This window comes from Odocoileus virginianus, chromosome 12, assembly GCF_023699985.2.
Source record: "Odocoileus virginianus isolate 20LAN1187 ecotype Illinois chromosome 12, Ovbor_1.2, whole genome shotgun sequence".
NCBI classification, from domain to species: Eukaryota; Metazoa; Chordata; class Mammalia; order Artiodactyla; family Cervidae; genus Odocoileus; species Odocoileus virginianus.
This window is the reverse complement of record NC_069685.1, coordinates 8,802,321-8,822,509: the sequence shown is the minus strand read 5'-3', so window position 1 is coordinate 8,822,509 and position 20,189 is coordinate 8,802,321. Positions and strand designations below refer to the sequence as shown.

At 41.9% G+C, this 20,189-nt stretch overlaps 1 long non-coding RNA gene across 1 annotated transcript in view; it reads left to right on the top strand.

The window, feature by feature from the left end:
- LOC110144850 (uncharacterized) overlaps nt 1-20,189 on the top strand; it is a 242,461-nt gene that overhangs the window by 30,422 nt on the left and 191,850 nt on the right. Inside the window, exon 2 of the long non-coding RNA XR_011490583.1 lies at nt 4,353-4,516. This is a non-coding gene — a long non-coding RNA (uncharacterized lncRNA). The remainder of the gene's footprint in view (nt 1-4,352; nt 4,517-20,189) is intronic.

The following is a 20,189-nucleotide window of genomic DNA, read 5'->3' as shown; positions in this document are numbered from 1 at the left end:
CGCATCAGGCACTTAGAGGGGCACCCTGGCTGGGGTCCTGCTCCGTAGTTTGGCGCATCAGTCACTGAAAGGGGCGCCCTGGGTGGGGTCCTGCTCTGAAGATTGGCGCATCAGGCACTTAGACGGGCGCCCTGGTTGGGGTCCTGCTCCGTAGTTTGGCGCATCAGTCACTGAAAGGGGCGCCCTGGCTGGGGTCCTGCTCTGAAGATTGGCGCGTCAGGCACTTAGACCGGCGCCCTGGTTGGGGTCCTGCTCCGTAGTTTGGCGCATCAGTCACTGAAAGGGGCGCCCTGGGTGGGGTCCTGCTCTGGAGTTCAGCGCCTCAGACATTTGATGGGCCAGCCTCTCTCTTGTTCAGCTGCCCATGCTGGCATGTAGGGGGAGAGAGGCTATGGTGATGGCGCCACCCCCTAGCGTGACTCAGCAGTATCGCCTTGCTTCCATGGCTGCGGGGCTTTCCTCCACAAGCATTTCCCACCACAATCTCCTCCCTCACATCCCCTCAATCCGTCTCTCCACAGTCAACAGCAGCCCTTGCCCTGGGGTTGCTCCACAATCCCTAAACTCCAGCTCCCAGCCACTGCCCCTTCCAGGGGACCCTCGTCCCTGTCCGGGGGATGCATGGCTGCAGCAAGGACTGTCTGATTCTCATTCCATTTAGGCGGCCACAGGTCAGCGGTTTCCCTCTCAGCCTTAAATGTCTCTCCTCTGACTCAGACGCCCTGCTGTGGGGATCGGACCCCTGCTTCAGTTCCCCCACACGCTGAGGGCAGGTCCAATCCTGCTGACACTGGTGTTTTCCCCCCAGTTCCTTCATCCTACTGAGTTTTGCGTGGTTCTATATATTCTTTTCCACTGGTCAGGTCCTCTTGCCTTCTCTCAGCTGCTGTTTTGCATGCACTTCAGTGTCTGAAGGTGTGTTCCTGATGTATCCGTGGAGAGAGATGCACTCCACGTCCACCTACTCCTCCACTGTCTTGTTCTCTCTCTGCTTTATCTTTTTGATAGTTGATGTTGTCTCAGATTTTCCCGTAATTCTTAATTTAAAAAATGTCTCAGTGAAAATACTTCTGTTTCATACTTGCTAACAGATTTCATGACCACACAATGACAAATATAGTAATCTTAAAGACAACCATGAACAATTTATCCAGGTGTATTTTAGGTTTTGAAAGTAGTGAAATCATGAAAAATGGGCAAGATGTGAATTGAAGACTACCACTTTACAAGTCTTAAAAGCAATCTGTGTATTAGAAATCCCATTTTCCTTTTATAGGTAGGCAGTGGGCACGCAAGCCTCGTATGACTTCGGAATATATTTGCTTAATGACTTACCAGATCTAGCACCAGTTCTGGTTTATGAGCACGGCCCTGTCTGTTGCTATGTAGATGATGAATTGTAATAAGTGTGTTCAAGGACATGAGATCACATCTGCAGAGAAATTCAGAAGAATATCTTCTATAGTGTGGAAGAAAGAGAAATCTAAGAGAAAGCTTTCTGGCTAAGAGAAAGCTAATTTTTTGTGAAGGTATTACTTCATCTTTCTGTCTATTAATCTTTATGTAAAATTATACAATCAGATCTTTCATCATATTTCTTTCAAACCTACCACATGAATCTTGGAATATAAGTGGCTATCATTGGATGATAGCTGTTTGGTTTCACTTCATAACCTTGAGTTTCTTTCAACTCATTTTCATCAAGGCAACATATTGAATGAATGTATTTTACAAACAGGAGTTGTTTAATTCTGGTGTGTGTGTGTGTGTGTGTGTGTGTGTGTGTAGTACATCTAGGAACAAACATGTTTCAGGGTGGACATTCGACATTACAAGTTCCAGTCAGAATTATTTTTTTAAGACTTAGTTATCAACCTCAAAAATATGGCCTTATAATGTAAATGCTGACATAACCTTTAGATATACCAGGCTATAAATCAAGGTACTGTAAAGCACCATGTTTGAAAAGTCAAGCAAGATAAAGTACTGAGTTAATGTTCATTGGGAGAAAGAGAACACTCAACTAGTTCAATTCAGTCACTCAATCGTGTCCGACTCTTTGCGACCCCATGAACCACAGCATGCCAGGCCTCCCTGTGCATCACCAACTCCCAGAGTCTATCCAAACCCATGTCCATCAAGTCGGTGATGTCATCCAACCATCTCATCCTCTGTCGTCCCCTTCTCCTCCTGCCCTCAATCTTTCCCAGCATCAGGGTCTTTCCAAATGACTTAGCTCTTCGCATCCGGTGGCCAAAGTATTGGAGTTTCAGCTTCAACATCAGTCCGTCCAGTGAACGCCCAGGACTGATCTCCTTTAGGATGGACTGGTTAGGTCTCCTTGCTGTCCAAGGGACTCTCAAGAGTCTTCTCCAACACCACAGTTCAAAAGCATCAATTCTTCAGCACTCAGCTTTCTTCACAGTCCAACTCTCACATTCATACATGACCACTGGAAAAACCATAGCCTTGACTAGACGGATCTTTGTTGGCAAGGTAATGTCTCTGCTTTTTAATATGCTGTCTAGGGTGGTCATAACTTTCCTTCCAAGGAGTAAGCATCTTTTAATTTCATGGCTGCAATCACCATCTACAGTGATTTTGGAGCCCAGAAAAATAAAGTCAGCCACTGTTTTCACTGTTTCCCCATCTATCTTCCATGAAGTGATGGGACTGGATGCCATGATCTTAGTTTTCTGAATGTTGAGCTTTAAGCCAACTTTTTCACTCTCCTCTTTCACTTTCATCAAGAGGCTCTTTAGTTCTTCACTTTCTGCCATAAGGGTAGTGTCATCTGCATATCTGAGGGTATTGATATTTCTCCCAGCAATCTTGACTCTTTTGCTTCATCCAGCCCAGCGTTTCTCATGATATACTCTGCATATAAGTTAAATAAGCAGGGTGACAATATTCAGCCTTGACATACTCCTTTTCCTATTTGGAACCAGTCTGTTGGTCCATGTCCAGTTCTAACTGTTGCTTCCTGACCTGCATACAGGTTTCTCAAGAGGCAGGTCAGGTGGTCTGGTATTCCCATCTATTTCAGAATTTTCTACAGTTTATTGTGATCCACACAAAGGCTTTGGCATAGTCAATAAAGCAGAAATAGATGTTTTTCTGGAACTCTCTTGCTTTTTTAATGATCCAGCGGATATTGGCAATTTGATCTCTGATTTCTCTGCCTTTTCTAAAACCAGCTTGAACATCTGGAAGTTCACGGTTCATGTATTGCTGAAGCCTAGCTTGGAGAATTTTAAACATTACTAGCGTGTGACATGAGTGCAATTGTGTGGTAGTTTGAGCATTCTTTGGGATTGCCTTTCTCTGAGATTGGGATGAAAACTGACCTTTTCCAGTCCTGTGGCCACTGCTGAGTTTTCCATATTTGCTGGCATATTGAGTGCAGCACTTTCACAGTGTCATCTTTTAGGGTTTCAAGTAGCTCAACTGGAATTCTATCACCTCCACTAGCTTTGTTCATAGTGATGCTTCCTAAGGCCCTCTTGACTTCACATTCCAGGATGTCTGGCTCTAGGTGAGTGATAACACCACCGTGATTATCTGGGTCGTGAAGATCTTTTTTGTAGAGTTCTGTGTATTCTTGCCACCTCTTAATATCTTCTGCTTCTATTAGGTCCCTACCATTTCTGTTCTTTATTGAGCCCATCTTTACATGAAATATTCCCTTGGTATCTCTAATTTTCTTGAAGAGATCCCTAGTCTTTCCCATTCTGTTGTTTTCCTCTATTTCTTTGCATTAATGGCTGAGGAAGGCTTTCTTATCTCTCCTGGCTATTCTTTGGAACTCTGCATTCAAATGGCTATATCTTTCCTTTTCTCCTTTGCTTTTTGCTTCCCATCTTTTCACAGCTATTTCTAAGGCCTCCTCAGACAGCCATTTTGCTTTTCTGCATTTCTTTTTCTTGGGGATGGTCTTGATCCCTGTCTCCTGTACAATGTCACAAACCTCCATCCATAGTTCATCAGGCACTCTGTCTATCAGATCTAGTCCCTTAAATCTATTTCTCACTTCCACTGTATAAACATAAGGGATTTGATTTAGGTCATACCTGAATGGTCTAGTGGTTTTCTCCACTTTCTTCAATTTCAGTCTGAACTAGTTAAATACTTCCAGTTTCAGTTTTGAGTGAAATATAGGCCCTTTTGCATCTTCAGTAACAAAATCACATGTATTAAAGTGACTCTCATATACAAGTGAATTGAATGTCAAAAAAGATTCTCTATGGGGAAAAAAAGATACTTCAGTTAAGGCTTTCCTGTTTTCCAGTCCATAACCAAATCTATTAATGCATTCAGTTACTTCCCTAAGGAGTTAATTTTCTGTCCTGCAGGTCTTACTGGAGGTTGGAGAGGGATTCAGTCCTCCCTGAGTGCTGAGGAAGACCAAAGAGCAGGAGCTGTCAAACAGGATGTCGTGCCAGCAGAATTCTCATTGAACACTTGATGTCATATGTCATCTGACACTGGCTCTTCAGTCGGGTCATTCCAGGATAAGGTAGTACTGCAAACGCACAACCAACTCAGTGGGTGTATTGCTACCGAGTTTCAGGGGTTTGGCTGGCACTCCAGAGTTTATTTGAATTAATCTTCATTCTCACTGGCCCGCGGAGCTCAGTGAAAACTGGCTTTTCAGCCAGCACTTCTGTTGCTTCCTGATCGTGCTGGGATCAGACCCCCACAAGAAAAGCACTTGAGAGATGCTTATAGGGATAGTTTGCTTCAGGGAAGGAAGAACTTTCTGCCAGAAGGTACAAAGACTATCTGTTTATTGTTTGTTCGAGACATATGGCAACTGGCCTCCTGTTTACTAAAGCCAGTCTTGTGGGTGTGCTGACAATTTATTTCTGGGGATTATTGGGCATTTACACTTTCTCCAGAAGGTTGCAAAGAATTTTCATTGATTCAACAGGTAGAATTTACCAACAGATACAGTCAGTTCTATCTGTGAATCTGTAGAAATTCTAGTTGTATTTTTGAACCTAACAGATGATGATTGAACTGAGAGAGTATTAAGCTAAATAAAAAACACACATTTTTCTGAATGTTAAGGTCTTAGGGTTAAAAGACATTATGAATTATATTATGATCCTCAAACTGCCATAGATTCTCACAGTTTCCAGTGAAGACACTTGGAGTCTTTCCTGAAAATAATTTCTATACACTTATAAAATCCTGTGTATGCTTTAGTAATGTTATGGAAAACCTGTGTTCTGTTCAAACTTCTCTGAGTAAGTGTGCAACTTTTGATTGGGTTTTGTTTGAGGTTTTGGGTATACATATAAATATAATAAAACTAAGTGGGTGAGAGGGAGGTTCAGGATGGGGAACACATGTAAACCCATCACTGATTCATGTGAATGTATGGCAAAAACCACTACAATATTGTTAAGTAATTAGTCTCTAATTAAAAAAAAAAACAAGTAGGAAAGGAAGAATCAGCTTGATTAATGGCAGGGTGAATAGAAACACCCATATTGTTGGAATTTCTTCAAAGATAAATTTGGTTTGGTGGTTAAGACTTCACCTTTCAATGCAGGTGATGCGAATTCAATCCCTGGTCAGAGAGCTAAGGTCCCATATGCCTTGCGTCCAGAAAACCAAAACATAAAACAGAAGCAATATTGTAACAAATTCAATATTTTAAAAATAGGCCCAAATTAAAAAAAAAAGATGTGAGAAGACAGTTTAACACTGGAAGTCTAGATGAGGCCTCTGGCTTCCTCTGAAGGAAGTCTCAATCCCTATGGCTGTCACCTGTGCAATGTGACAAAGGCCGGCCGACCGTGCCTACCTGTGCTGGGGAGAAGGGTGCGGAGCAGCAAGGGCAGCCCCCTTTCCACTCTGGTCTCCTTTCCTGCCGGCCTGGGCTGTCTATCCACTGCCAGGCTTGACTGACTTCCTGTGCGTTAAGAAGGGGAGCAAGGCCTTCTGAAGCCAAAAGTTAAAGAGAAAGTGGGAGTGATGTGCTCTGAATAGATACAGGAAGTGAGAGAGGGAAGCAGGACACGCCAGATCTTTCTCAAAATATAGTAACACTACCCTCTATTCAAATAGGCACCAGAGATGCGGGCTTCCATCCAATCAGATGAGAATGTTCTCCGTCCGTCCGTGGGGTGGTGGGAGGGGCTAAAGCGTGGGCCGCCCTCTGCTTCTCTAGGAGCAGAGATGGAGGCGCAGAGCAGGGGGATGTTCTTCTGCCCCAACACCACGCATCCCTCCTGACAGTGATTCCCACCCCCGATGACTCCCGAAACTTGCTTGAATACCCTCAGAAGCTGAACGTTGCCCCTGGCAGCCCATTGTCATTGGCGAACATGGTATGAAGTTCTCATAGGGAGCCCAACCCACCCCGTGTCTTCCATCAGATCCTTTATTTTTGGAGCAGCAAGGAGCAGGTCTAATCGTGCAACTGATTTTCAGTTATTTGAGTCTGTTATCTCTCTGCACACCCCTGTCCTTCAAACACCACATCTACCCATGAAATCCAAATGCATTCTTTTTTAAAAATTTATTTAAATTGGAGGCTAATTACAATATTATAGTGGTTTTTGCCATACATTGACATGAATCAGCCATGGGTGTACATGTGTTCCCCATCCTGAACCCCCCTCCCACTTCCCTCCCTATCCCATTCCTTAGAAAGAGGATCAGGAAGTATTTTCTAAAAGTGTAAGGATGCTTAGCATCAGTTTCCTCCCCGCCCCCCGACCCTCACGTCTGTGACTGGGAAGTTCAGGTGAGAGCCTGCGGGACAGGTGGCGTTGATGGGCAGGACCCTGGCATGGGAGCGAAGCAGGGGCGGCGGCCCTTCTCTCCTCTCGCTGGGCAGCAGTGAGGGCTCCTGCCCGCCTCTGCCTGTCTCCTTTTGCCTCCGCTCTCAAAAGTGAAACGTGGCACAGTCGGGAGGATTGGTGCAAAGAGTTAAGACGCGTAGAGCCAAGAAAATAAAGAGTCAGATGTCCCGGCAGCTTTCAGCGCGTCCTGATCCTCACCACCCCCAGAGCAGCCATGAAAGTAGGAGGGACCAGATGAAGACATTTAGAAATTGGTTCCGCTCCACAGCGAGCCGGAGCAGGCTGGGACTCGGCTGCTCTGAGGTGGCGTGAGAGCCTCCTCTCTGGTGTCAGAACACTCACGTGGCAGAGCCGCTCCCTTTGGAAACCTCTCTGACTCACCCTAACCTTGAGGTAGGAGGACTGAAACTTTTCTTTTTAAAATAAAACACACATTGAACCTACAATCGAATGAAACCAAATTCCACGGAAATTCAACAGACGTGTATTCAGCATAGCCATGGCCAACTTCTGGTCTTGAGTACGGATCCCTGTCGGAGGGAAGTATGTGGGTGTTTGTGTCGGATCTTTGCCATTCATTGGGTCTACAGTGAGACCTGCGCTAGTGAGCTGAGAATTCCATTTTACTTAAAAGGGCAGAAAGGAAGTGCACTTAGGGTGCAGTGTTCAAAAGCAAACAAAAGGAAACGAAACGAGATCCTATACAATGTGAAGGCCCACAGTTTTCAAACTCTACCAGCTGTTGGGGAGTTGATTGCCTGAACGTAGACCTTTCTCTGAGATGGGTCTAAAGTAACGTGAACGTCTGTTATTGCATGGTTGCATATGTAGCGACTATTTTGGTGCAGAGTGACCTCCTGAATACCTGCATGACGACTAAAAAACATTCATAGAAAAGCACAAGTGTGACCTGAAATGCGGGCTTCCCAGGTGGTGCTAGTGGTAAAGAACCCACCTGCCAATGCAGGAGACGTGAGAGACGTGGGCTTGATCCTGGGTGGGGAAGGTCCTTTGAAGGAAGGCATAGCAACTCACTCCAGTATTCTTGCCTGGAGAATCCCATGAATAGAGGAGTCTGGTGGGCTACAGTCCATAGGGTTGCAAAGAGCCGGGCATGACTGAAGCAACTTAGCACGCACACTGTGAAATGTGTAGGAAGCAAACTTACTATGCCTGCCTGCCTGCTCAGTCACTTCAATGACTTAGTGTCCGACTCTCTGTGACCCTGTGGACTGTAGCCTGCCAGGCTCCTCTGTCCAGGGGATTCTCCAGGCAAGAATACTGGACTGGGTTGCCTTGCCCTCCTCCAGGGAATTTTCCTGACCCGGAGATTGAACCCATGTCTCAGGCATCTCTTATGTCTCCTGCATTGGCAGGTGGTTTTTTTTTTTGTTGTTGTTTTTTTACCACGAGCACCACCTGGGTAAACTTACTGTAGCCACCTGCATATGACTTGGCAAAGTGTGAGCCCCTGGAATCACCTTGTAGAAATCTAAGATCTTCCAAGTTGTTTAGTGACCTTGGGAATTCATTAAGGGCATCAGGGTCTCTCATCAGGTAAGTGTTGAGTGGCTAAAGTTGAAGGAGCAGTAGATTAAACTTCCTTTTTTTCCTTCTCATTACATCACACAGACGTCTGTGTTCCTTGCCAAATGCATTAAGGCAAAAAAATAAAAGAGGAAACTCTAAATAATGATTGATAATGTGCCAAGTGACTTCAGAACTTTGTTGACATTTGGTCTCTTGAATTGTATCCTAATGACTATATAACATGTAACTCTAAAGTAATGTAACCTAAAAAAAAAAAAACCTCACAACATACTAGAATAAGTAAATACTTATTATTTGGAGCAGTCATTCTGGAATGCTAGCTCTTAACCCAATAATTCTTAAGTTATTCAAAACTATTTTTCTACTGTCTCTCTGCAAGCATCTTCAGTTCTGTGTGAGTTACTTTGAATGGCTTACGGTGGGCCTTACAGTCTGGCACATACATCTTGTCTAGCATCCTTGTTTTATGGAGAAACTTGATCTGGAAAATTCAAGTGATTTGTCCCAAGTCACATAAAGCTGGGACCAGAACCAAGATCTGTTTTCCAGGAGAGCATTTTTGCCACAGCATCCTTCTGCCTTTTTCCTTCGTGGGTGGACTTAATTTTTTGGGAAAAAAGAGTTTAAGTTATTCACAGCCAAATCTAGTGAATAAGATGGATGATCAACTCAGTGCAATGCGGTAAACCTTCACTGGGTACCCACTATATACAAGGTAATCCTGACAAGTGCTGCAAAGGATACAAGAGATTTTAAGGCATAGGACTTGATCTTAAATTAACTGTAATAGAGAAATTTAAAAGAAGAGCTGTTATTACAGCAGAATTGAGAGGAGAGTAGTTTCCTTGGGTTCCTGATTTTGTATTATATGCCTTCAATCAATAGGTAAAGCCCCTACTTTGGTTAAATACCTGTTTGTTATGACCTTCTTTCAAATTCACAATGACAGGATTGGAGTGGACAAAATTGTTAGCTTATGAAAAGCATTATGAGTCTTTAAAATGAAAATGGGACCTAAAATTTTAGGGAAGGGTGCAATTATTATTTTCTGTAAAAAATATAACTGTTAGAATTTTCAGAATATTTGTGTACTGCCAAGTTGCTATGTGGATACTTTTGGGGAAATGAAATCAACACATCCAATCTGTGGTGACAGACCTTTAATCAATCCTGTGCTATTTTGGAGTCTTTCAAAATATGGTCAACACTTAATTCTGCTGCTTTTTAAAATACTGAAGTAAAGATAATACCTTGTTAATCTACTCTCTCAATTAGTTTATATGATGGTGACATAACTTGCCTGGAAACATAGGATCAGCTGCTTCTTTTCCTAATGTCTGTGTAATAAAAACAAATACTTTTTTATAAGAATATCTTGCTGCTATTGCTAAGCTGCTTCAGTCATGTCTGACTCTTTGTGACCCTATGGACTCTAGCCCACTAGGCTCGTGTGTTCATGGGATTCTCCAGGCAAGAATATCTTACTATTGATTTATCATTGATAAGAGTTTTGAGTTAGTGTTCTAGTAATAATTTTCACTCGGGAGGTTAACCCTTGTTGAACATACATTAAATGTCTGGCACATTTCATAAAGTATTTTTAAAATTACTTTTTATTATAGTTGCTTTACAATGTTGTGTTGGTTTCTGCTGCAGAGTAAAGTGAGTCGGTCACATGTACACGTATGTCCCCTCTTTCTTGGATTTCCTTCCCGTTTCGGTCCCCACAGGGCACTGAGCAGGGCCCCCGTGCCACACTGTAGGTGCTCATTAGTTACCTGTTTTACGCGTAGTATCAGTCGTCTGCTTTGCAGTTGCCAGGCAAAGATGTGCTCAATAAAGGACAGAAATGGTATGGACCTAACAGAAGCAGAAGGTATTAAGAGGTGGCAAAACTACACAGAAGAACTATACGAAAAGGATGTTCGTGACCCAGATAATCACAATGGTGTGATCACTCACCTAGAGCCAGACATCCTGGAATGTGAAGTTGTGGGCCTTAGGAAGCATCCGTACGAAAAAAGCTAGTGGAGATGATGAAATTCCAGTTGAACTGTTTCAAATCCTAAAAGACAATGCTGTGAAAGTGCTACACTCAATATGCCAGCAAATATGGAAAACTCAGCAGTGGCCACAGGACTGGAAAAGGTCAGTTTTCATCCCAATCTCAAAGAAAGGCAATGCCAAAGAATGCTCAAACTACTGCATGATTGCACTCATCTCACATGCTAGCAAAGTGATGCTCAAAATTCTCCCGGCCAGGCTTCAACAGTACATGAACTGTGAACTTCCAGATGTCCAAGCTGGGTTTAGAAAAGGCAGAGGAACCAGAGATCAAATTGCCAACATCCATTGGATCATGGAAAAAGCAAGAGAATTCCAGAAAACAATCTACTTCTGTTTTATTGACTACGCTAAAGCCTTTCACTGTGTAGATCACAACAAACTATGGAAAATTGTTCAAGAGATGGGAATACCAGACCACTTGCCCTGCCTCTTGAGAAACCTGTATGCAGGTCAGTAAGCAACAGTTAGAAGTGGACATGGAAAAACAAACTGGTTCCAAATATGAAAAGGAGTATGTCAAGGCTCTATATTGTCACCCTGCTTATTTAACTTCTATGCAGAGTACATCATGAGAAACACTGGGCTGGATGAAGCATATGTTGGAATCAAGATTGCCTGGGAAAATATCAATAACCTCAGATATGCAGATGACACCACCCTTAGGCAGAAAGTGAAGAACTAAAGAGCTTCTTGATGAAAGTGAAAGTAGAGAGATCAACCATCCTCTGGTCTTCCATGCACCAGAGCTGACATTGATATCATGCACAACCTTTGGGATCTATGATTGTTTCACCTGATATACATGTCATGAGTTTCTATAAACATCAGCAGATGCTTACTCCACAGAGATCCACTATGATCTGTATGTCATTTTTCTTAAAACTCAACATTCAGAAAACTAAGATCATGGCATCCGGTCCCATCACTTCATGGCAAATAGATGGGGAAACAGTGGAAACAGTGGCTGACTTTATTTTGGGGATTCTAAAATCACTGCAGATGGTGATGGCAGCCATGAAATTAAAAGACACTTGCTCCTTGGGAAAAAAATTATGACCAACCTAGATAGCATGTTAAAAAGCAGAGACATTACTTTGCCAACAAAGATCCATCAAGTCAAGGCTATGATTTTTCTGGTAGTCATGTATGCATATGAGATTTGGACTATAAAGAAAGCTGAGCACCGAAGAAATGATGCTTTTGAACTGTGATGTTGGAGAAGACTCTTGAGAGTCCCTTGGACTGCAAGGAGATCCAACCAGTCCATCCTAAAGGAGATCAGTCCTGAATATTCATTGGAAGGACTGATGCTGAAGCTGAAACTCCCACACTTTGGCCACCTGATGCAAAGAACTGACTCACTTGAAAAGACCCTGATCCTGGGAAGATTGAAGGTGGGAGGAGAAGCGGACAACAGGATGAGATGGTTGGATGGCATCACTGACTCAATGGATATGAATTTGAGAATAGGTGATGGACAGGGAGGCCTAGCATGCTGCAGTCCATGGGGTCTCAAAGAGTTGGACACAACTGAGCAACTGAACTGATTGATCAGTAGTGTGTATGTGTTAATCCTAATCTCCTAATTCTTCCCACTGCCCCTCACCACCTTACCCCTTGGCATCCATATGTTTGTTCTGTACATCTGTGTCTCTATTTCCGCTTTGCATATGAGATCATCTATACCATTTTTATAAACTATTATTTGTTTCATTTATACATTTAATCCTATTAATAAGTTCCTGAGGTAAGTATTACAAATTCAATAAGGAAACCAACACTCAGAGAGTCTAACTAAATACATTACCAAAATTCATAGATTGAGAAAGTAGCTGCGCTAAGATTCAAACCCAGATCTGTGGATTGCTAAACTGTGTTCTTTTTATTGCATTATCTGTACATGCTTCTTTAAGTCAGAGTGCTCTGTGACTGTCCCCTATTATAATCAGGGACGTATACTGCAAGATGTCTGACCTTTAGGGGGACAGTTTGGAATAAGTGGTTGAGAAAGAATAATTGGTTAGATGATGTGTGAATTCCCAAACCTAGCCCTTGCCCTGCCACACTTGCGTGAACAAATTCTGATGGACATACATGCATAGAAGATCAGGTCTGGCACTTTATCAATATCTGTACTTCTTACCATGTACGGAAGAAGCAAATCCAAAGACACAGTTGTTTTTGTTCTTTCTATAAAAGTTAAGTCCTGGAGCTCTGTGTCCCTTAATCCTTACCTTCTAGCACACCAAAGTTTTTACTCATTTCCAACCTTGAGATAATTATTAGCCCGGGGGCCAATGAATGTTCTTGACTTTTGAAGCGTCCACAATGGATAGATTAAGGAGAGTGGAAATGGAAATAGGGTAGTACAGAGGTGGGTGGGGAAGCTGTTATTTACCCTTGCTATCAGAGAGCAGTTTGCATCGACACATGAACAAACCCAATTCATGATGCTGTCTTTACTCATCCAGGGCACTCATCTGAGTTAACTCACCTCAATCTACTTTAGCATTGGATGAAATAATTTCAATAGAAACAGGATAAAAGAAATGTACCAGAATCACTTCTGACCATACCCTTTATGCATTGCAGTGGAAATGGCTTGATGTGCAATTGGAGATTGAATATCTTCAGAGACATCACTCATAAAACACCTGCAACAAATCTTTTCTAAATATGTGGCTAATGGAAACAATAATTATGGCAATTCCAACTTTCTTCCCCCAAAACCTGTCACTAAGACTATGTCAAACTTCTAAACACATACATCAAAACTAACTGATTAGCCCATAAGGATAGTTTCTGATCTATACTGTGTAATCAAGGCTGTAAATGCATGTGGTTCTATGAAGTTAGGCCCTGTGTTGTTTTCCGTATGTTGTTCTCATCATAAGTAGGTGTAAACAGTCTTAAACATATCTTAATAATTTGAGATATTATGGAATACAACACCCATCTGAGCCCCAAGATAAATATAACATTTTATTACCGCATGTATGATTTTACTTGCTTCTTATATTTTACTTCCTGTTGGTATAATATTCAAGAGTGTGTTTAATATTTTTATTTTGTGAAATCTAAGTGTGGCTTATGCTATGACTTGACTTTCCAAAAGCTATAGTCTCTCTCTGGCTCACAAAATCCCAAGTTTTTTAGGTAGGCCATGTACCATCTCCAGGAAATGAATCATAATTGGACCAGTTATTAAAATCCTTTCTGCTTTATCACATTCTTGTTTTCCCAAGCTTCCTTTGAGGGAAGCCGTAGGACAAGTGTTGGCCCATGAGGCACATGAAGAATTCTGAGGGGCCGTCTTTCCCCTCTTCAGTTAAAAAGTAGTAACCCTTCTCCACCTGCTGCCTTCTTCCTTTTTGTTTGAGACGCTGAGATGAGTATGTGGTTCCTCAAATTTGCAAGCATTCATATGGTGATAATTCTGAGGATGAAAATCCACCCACTGTGGATGGCAGAGCAGGAGGGCTGAGCTGGTGCATTTAATGTGGAACTACAATCCTCCAGAAAAAGAGATCCATCTCTTTAGTGAGATTGGGGGTACAGACAATGGTGATATGCCTACGTATACCATACAGAGGATGCCTGAGGGACTAAGAGCATGAATGAGGGATACCCGTCTCAGAATTCCGACAGATGGAGCAGGTAGCTCAGGAGTTATTCAGATGAAGGTAGGTAGGAAAAAAAACCCTGTACGGAAGAATCCAAGAGAATACCAACCAGCATGTGCAAAGGCAGAGCAATGACAGAGAACGTGACCTCATTGCTGAATTCTGGTCGGTAGTTTAAGAAAGATGCAACAAGTGCCAAAGTGGTCAGTGGTATTGTTAGAAAGGGGAAATCATCCTGATCCTAAGAAGGCTTGTATGCTACACTGAGGATTTTGCACTCTATTCTGATGATAAAGTACTATGATGGGTATTATGTATTATTAATATTATATATTATGCATTATATATTATATTCTAGAAGTTCCAGAACTTGGAGACAAGAGATATAGTGGGATGAAGGAAAATACGAAGAATGTTATGACTTTCTGATTTTCTAATAAAAATGTGCAGGCTTCATTGACTATGTCTTAGGGCTAGTGATGTTCTAGGAGAAGGTCCTACTGGTATCAATGGGAAATTGTCATACAAACAGATTAGAGGGTCATGTCTCTGGGTATGAAACCCATGAAGTGGGTTCTTAAGCTAAAGTGTCCATATAAGCCAAGAGCAGGGCCTTTTCTGAGAAACAGCAGCCTCCCGCTAGATCCAGGCAAGTTTCACAGTGCATGTCAGGCGTCTAACAAGGAGGCCCCTCTGGCTCCTCTCAGTTGCTGACTGTTTTCAAGGGCCATTGATAAGCAGGAATAGCATAACCACAGGAATGCCTTCTGATAACAGTAGAGTAGGCTGCTGCATTCCTGAGCCATAGCTGATGTCTCTCCATCTACTGCCCAGCTGTAGAAAAAGAGTCAAATGGGCCAAATCTAAAGTCTGACCTATTTGAGTTGGCCACTCTTAGGGAGAGAGTTGTGGTACATGCATATGAATGTGTATATGAAAGGGCTAGGATAGGGGGGAGAGAGAAAGAGGAGAGACAGATCAGGAGCCGACCAGAGCAGAGGCACAGATCCTTCCCTTAGGTAGATGTGTGGCACTACAGTGAGTGCCCTGTCTCCCACCCTCCAGAAAATATCATTTTTGACTGGTTGGTCACCCCTGCATCAGAAGTGGAGTCTGTGGATGCTTGCCTTCTAGTGCTTTGCCTCCAGCATTTGGAAAGAGTCATGGCAAAGCTGCTCACTAAGCGCCTGGGCTCCTCCAAACTCTTTGCCCACTGTTCCATCCTCCTCCTTGCCACTTCTCTGGAGCCAAACTCCCTGTGGTTCCATGAACATATGCCTGCTTTGCACATGCTCTCCCCTTTTCCTGGGGACTCCTTCCTGTTCTGCTTGGTAGAATTCTATTTATCTTTCAAACCAGCTCATCAGTCACTCTGTCCAGGAAAGAAGGGATTCCCTCTTCTCCCAGAACAACATGTATATGATTGCATTTCCCTGATAGATATGTTGAACTTTTTTTTCATAGCTTGTTGATAGTTTTTATATCATCTTTGGAACAATGTCTATTCAAGTCCTTAGCCCTTTTATAAATTGAATGGTTTCCTTTTTGTTGTTGAGGTGTAGAAATTCTTTGTATGTTCTGGATGTTAACTCATCATCAGATATACAACTTGCAAATATTTTCTCCCATTCCATAGTCTGTGTATTCTGTTGGTTGATTGTGTCCTTTGATACACAGAAGGCTTAATTTTGATACAGTCCCATTTGTCTGGTTTTTATTTTGTTGTCTGTGCTTTTAGAGACACACCCAAGAAAACATGGCCAAATCAAATATCATGAAACGCTTCTTGTGTGTTTTCTTGTAGAAGTTTTACTATTTCAGGTCTTAAATTTATGTATTCTATTCATTTTGAGTTAATTTTTATATATGGAATAAGGTAAGGATCCACATTCATTCTTTGATATGTGGATATCCAGTTTTCCAACATTTGTTAAGGATACTGTTCTTTCCCACTGAGTGGTCTTGCCATTCTTGTCATATGTTATTTGACCATATACATGAGTATTTATTTCTGGGTTCCCTATTCTGTTCCATTGGTCTGTATGTCTGTCTTTATGCCAGTACCATACTATTCTGATTACTATAGCTTTGTAGTATGTTTTAAAACCCAGAAAATTTGAGACTTCAAACTTTGTTCTTTTTCAACTTTTTTTTTTTTTTTTACTATTGGGGCCCCTTTGAGATTCCATATGGATTTTAAAATGGGTTTTTCTGTTTCTACAAAAAAAAGTGTCATTGAGTTAGGGATTGCATGGAATATATAGATCACTTTGGGTACTGTAATGACTGAACTGTGTCTTCCCCAAATTTATTCCTAACTCCCATTGTAACTGAACTTGGAGTTAAGGCCTTTAAAAAGGTAGTTAAGGTTAAATGAGATGACAATGGTGAAGTCCTACTCAGCTATGACTAATGTCCTTTAACGAAAGGATGCACGCTCTAGGAAAAAGACCATTTGAGGACACAGCAAGAAGGTGGCCATCTGCAAGCCAAGGAGAGAGGCCTTGAAAAACCAAACCTGCTGACACCTTCATCTTGGACTTCCAGCCTCCAAAAACTGTAATATGTAAACTGTAACCTGTAATATGTAAACATATTACAAAACTGTGGGAAAATAAACTTTTGTTGTTTAAGTCACATAGTCTGTGTTACTTTGTTATGGCAGCCCCACCAAACTGATACAAGTAGTATTGACATCTTAACAATATTAAGTATTATTACCTGTAACAAAGATTGTCTTTCTATTTGTTTGTGTCTTTATTTTTTTCAGCAATGCTTTGTAGTTTTTAGTGTATAGGTCTCTTGTTTCTTTAGTTAAGTTTATTCCACACTATTTTATTCTTTTTGATACTATTATAAAAGAGCTAATTTTATTAGTTTCCTTTTAGGGATTATTCATTGTTAGTATCAGTTCAGTTCAGTTCAGTCACTCAGTCGTGTCTGACTCTGTGCGACCCCATGAATCGCAGCACGCCAGGCCTCTCTGTCCATTACCAATTCCTGGAGTTTACTCAAACTCATGTCCATCAAGTCAGTATGCCATCGAGCCACCTCATCCTCTGTCGTCCGCTTCTCCCCCTGCCCCCAATCCCTCCCAGCATCAGGGTCTTTTTCAATGAGTCAGCTCATTGTAAAAGAGGTGGCCAAAGTATTGGAGTTACAGCTTCAGCATCAGTCCTTCCAATGAAGAAACACAATTGATTTGTGAGTGTTGATTTTGTATTCTGCAACATCGCTGAATTTGTTTATTATTTCTAACAGGTTTTTAAAATAGAATCTTCAAGATTTTCTGTGTCTTAAATCTTGCCATCTGTGAACAGGGATAATTTCATTTATTTCTTTCCAATAAGGATATCTTTTATTTCTTTATTTCCCCAAAAAAATTGCTCTGGAAAGGGCTTCCTGTACTATGTTGAGTAGAAGTGGTGAGAGCAGACCTTATTTATGTTTTTACAAGTTTCTCTCTTGCTAGGCTGGATCAAGGGCTCTTAAGAGTAGGAATGAATCTTTTTTTATGCATGTAGGTTCAGTGACTGGCATTGACTAGTATATATTCCAAGTATTTTCCTGGTGGAAATTAAAGAATGCATGAATTTTTGGAGAAAATAAGAAGTTATTTTGAGACTGCCTCAGAAATATCTTTATAGTGATTTTATGAATACAAATATAACAATTGGTTTAAAAGATTCCATAAAATAAAGGGTTCTTCTCTCAAGTCACATAGGTGATGTCATATTGACAGTAAGTACTCGTGTATCACAATAAACTGTGGAAAATTCTGAAAGAGATGGGAATACCAGGCCACCTGACCTGTCTCTTGAGAAACCTATATGCAGGGCAGGAAGCAACAGTTAGAGCTGGACATGGAACAACAGACTGGTTCCAAATAGGAAAAGGAGTACATCAAGGCTGTATATTGTCACCCTGCTTATTTAACTTATATGCAGAGTACATCATGAGAAACACTGGGCTGGATGAAGCACATGTTGGAATCAAGATTGCCAGGAGAAATATAAATAACCTCAGATATGCAGATGACACCACCTTTATGGCAGAAAGTGAAGAATAACAAAAGAGCCTCTTGATGAAAGTGAAAGAGGAGAGTGAAAAGTTGGCTTAAAGCTCAACATTCAGAAAACTAAGATCATGGCATCCAGTCCCATCACTTCATGGCACTTAGATGGGGAAACAGTGGCTGACCTTATTTTTCTGGGCTCCAAAATCACTGCGGATGGTGATTGCACCATGAAATTAAAAGACTTGCTCCTTGAAAGAAAAGTTGTGATCAACCTGCTGCTGCTGCTAAGTCACTTCAGTTGTGTCTGACTCTGTGCAACCCCATAGATGGCAGCCCACCAGGCTCCCCCATCCCTGGGATTCTCCAGGCAAGAACACTGGAGTGGGTTGCCATTTCCTTCTCCAATGATCAACCTAGACAGCATATTAAAAAGCAGAGACATTACTTTATCAACAAAGGTCTGTCTAGTCAAGGCTATGGTTTTTCCGTAGCCATGTATGGATGTGAGAATTGGACTATAAAGAAAGCTGAGCACAGAAGAATTGAGTCTTTTGAGCTGTGGTGTTGGAGAAGACTCTTGCAAGTCCCTTGGACTGCAAGGAGATCCAGCCAGTCCATCCTAAAGGAAAGCAGTCCTGGGTGTTCATTGGATGGACTGATGTTGAAGCGGAAAGTCCAATACTTTGGCCACCTGATGCGGAGGGCTAACTCATTTGAAAAGACCCCAATGCTGGGAAAGATTGAGGGCAGGAGGAGAAGGGGATGAGAGAGGATGAGATGGCTGGATGGCATCACCGACACATGGGTTTGGGTGGAATCCAGGAGTTGGTGATGGACAGGGAGGCCTGACTTGCTGTAGTTCATAGGGTCGCAAAGAGTCGAACATGACTGAGTGACTGAACTGAACTCTTCATACTTTGTGATGAGAATGATGTTTCACCTCTGTGGTCTTTGATCTTCCTCCTCCAAATCCCAGGCTAATCATGAGAAAAACCTCAGACAAATTCCAATTGAGGAACATTCTATAGAAGATCTGACCATTGCTCCTCAAAACTATAAGATCATCAAAATCAAGGAAATTCTGAGAACTTATCACAGCCAAGAAATAAGGAGATATCACAAAATATCATGACAACAACTACAAAAAGGATCCTGGAACAGAGAAATGTATTTGGGAAAATGGAGTAGATCTAAACGAAGTATAAACTTTATATATAAATGTGGGTTCATTAGTTGTAAAAATTGTGTCATGCAAATGTAAGGTGTTGATAATATGGGAAACTGACTGGAAGATCTATGGGCACTCTTTTGTACAAGTTTCCTGTAATTCCCAAATTACTCTTAAAAAATCTGTTAAAAGGGTATATCTCATGTTAAGTGCTCTTACCTCAATAATAGTGAAACAGGGAAGTTCAAGTAAGCTGTTGGAACACAGGAAGATCATAAGGCTTGAAAAGAGAAGATTCTGGATGTAAAAATTTTGAATAATTAACTGTAAGTTTATGTTTCTTCAAGGAAATGTGGATTACTCTCATCATTCTCATAGGCTCTTCCCATTCTCCCTCTCTCTCACACACACATACACACACACCATAGTTTGTCTACACAGAAGTGTATGGAAGGGCAAACACCATCGACATCAAGGAGAGAAGCAACCACTTGAGGGAGAGAGCAGAGCCGAACAAAGGGTGAGGCGAGATAAATGTTATTAAGGTGCCAAATCATCTTGCCCCCAACTGGAATGAATGGTGACCTAGGTTAGGACACTGGCCTGATGTAATCTATTGTTTTTTATTAAATGAAAAAGATATGCATTAATACTGCACAAGATCTTTTGAAGTGGCACAGGGCAGGGAGACCTTTCCTTTGGCCCGGTTGATTGCATTATCATATAAGCATGATTAAATCAGGGATTTTCTTTCTAGTGTGCTGCTGTAATTCTAATACTCGGGACAATCTCTGGGATACAGCAGGTGCTCAGTAAAGGCTTGCTCACAGAGGAATAGATAACAGGTGTCTGCGTGGCACTGTGCTGACGGTAAGAAGCTCCATGGTCATACCCGGGTATCCTGAGAACTCTGGAACCCAGCTCTGTTTGAGTGCAGCTGTCAGTCA